A 2,486-nucleotide genomic window follows, 5' to 3' on the forward strand; every position below is an offset into this window, starting at 1 on the left:
TAATGGGTCGAGTATTGGTTCCCTTAATGGTTAATTATGGAACTGAATAGTTATTGAGCTCAAATCTACAATTTGATTATAGATTAATTATTCGCTAGTGAATTAATGGTACTTAGGGATCAAGAGATAATTAGAAGGGCAAACAATAATCTTGACCAACTCTAATTAACGAACCAATAAATGGAAGACAAAACTACATTTATTGATTATATCAATGGACTACAAGAGAAAACTCTCTAAATAAAATTCTATAAATACTTAGAGTGCAATTCCATATTTATAGTGGAGTAATCATGGAATTAATAAATAAGATTATTGGATTAAAGAGTTTAATTAATAATCTGGTTTATTGAAGCTTCGTATCAAAGGTCCATAGTCCCAAATCACCTCTGTCCTAAACTGTCAAGGGTATGGATGTCAAAAGAAAGATTTGTAGAGAGAATGACTTAATTGCAAATGAATTAATTTTCCAGGTCAAGAAAATAATTATGTGATAATTATAGGCAATTGAGTAATTATGAATTAATTAATTATTAACTATATAGTATATATTTTAAAAACTATAGGTTAAAATAAAAATTAATCTTGTTTGGATTAATGTATAAAGAGAGATTAATAATTATCATATTTAGAATAAGATATTTATTTATTTACTTAAAACTGATATTTTAAGATAAAGGTCATTTTAAATTAACTGATATTTATTTTGAGATAAATATATTGTCTTAAATATTAATTAAATAAAGAAATGAGAAAATTAGGGGTAACCTTAATGGTGTGGTCGACACACTCACTGTACAGTGAGTGTGGCGCCACACACAGGGATTTCCTATCCTTGGGATTTGAATTTTGAATTTCAAATAATTTGTTTTATTAAATTATTTATATTTAATTATTGTTTTTTTTAAATATGATTTAAATTAAGTAATTGAATAAGGTCATAACTGAGGCTTGGGCTCAGGAGAGGCGGGCTTCAAGGGAGAGGAGCCCTCTACGATCTTTGCTGACTTCGAGGCGACCCCTTTCTTTGAGGTTGTGCGACCTTGTTCGGTACCACAAGGCTTAGGGCTGTCCCAAAAGGTTGTCTAGATCTGAATCCATGTCGGTTGAAAAGCACAAGGAAAATTAATCAAGCCGAGAAAGAAAAAAGTCATACACATTTTTATAAGTGAAAAAGACTAAGTGTCAAGAACCTAATCAGAGGACTCCTAGAGCTCGAACTTGGGGACTAGGAAATTCATCTATCTTCTGACGAGGCCATGGGAGTCCCCTACCTGAAGGTGGGGGACATCCTCGAAAGGTCCCTATAGTCGTTTGTGTCATATTGCACTGCTACCCCATCCCAAACCTCATTTAGACTATACATGGTTTGTTATTTCCCTAGCCAACTATCGAACCTACGGACTCTAATGTCTACCCTCGACCATGCTAGGAAGTTGTCCCTGAGGTCGTCAGAGAGAATCATAACGTTAGGTTTGTACTTAAGTAATGAAGAACACCACATGTATGAGTCGAGCACAACTTTACCTCTTGACTAGCTCGTTGTGGCCTCATCTTATGCCTCATTTCTTGAGGTCGAGGGTTCGAATGGGCAAGGTTTATGGGCTCGAGAGCTTTGACCTGCGTGTTTTCCTCTCGTAGGGAACTTGGTGGTAGGCACAGGCACGTCCTCCCATCTCGCATATTTGTGATTTCTCGAGTCATCAGTGGTCTCACCCTCTTCTAGAAAGTTACAAAGTCGAAGCTTATCCTCATGGACAAGATAAGAGAGGGATAGTCGACCATAGGGAAGCTTGAGGACAGCTTCCCTATGTTCCCTCATGGAGTCCGTGGATTGGGGATGATGGTAGGTGGCTATATAAAAGATGTGAGTAAGTCAGTTGGGAACGCAAGTTAAACAGGAAATTTAATCAGATAAGACAAGCAAGGAACTTACGAATTCTCCGAAAGGAGTAGAATCGAGAGGGAGCGAGACTGTCTGTCCAGAAGAAGGCGGTCTTGAAGTTAGGAGGGTGGTTCAGGATATCCTCAAACAATTGTGTAACGCCCTAGATAACCAAGACCGTTACACTGTGTGTTTACAAATGTGCAAGACTTGCTAATCAAGTCGTTTAGTTGAAAATGTGACCCTAAAACCATAATCGAGTTAGGGTTAAAAGATTTTGGTCATAAATATATAAATTTTCATTTAGATAAACGTTTGGTACATGGGATCCCAAAAACAGGGTTTAAAGGACAATTAAAAAATTTCAAAAGTCATATACATTCACAAGCCACTCTAATGGAAAAATACTCATTTTAGGTTTTCCTATCCCTGTTCCATCCCTTGGCCGTGGCGGATGAGAAGCTCACTATGTACTTCCTACCCCCCGAGCTCTCCAACTCAGGATTGGTCCACCTTACCCATGCCTTTACCTGCACCACGTAGCACCCGTGAGCCAAGGCCCAGCAAAAAAACCATAATACAGAGCATAAAAAATATAGAC

Source organism: Humulus lupulus, chromosome 1, assembly GCF_963169125.1.
Source record: "Humulus lupulus chromosome 1, drHumLupu1.1, whole genome shotgun sequence".
Classification (NCBI taxonomy): Eukaryota; Viridiplantae; Streptophyta; class Magnoliopsida; order Rosales; family Cannabaceae; genus Humulus; species Humulus lupulus.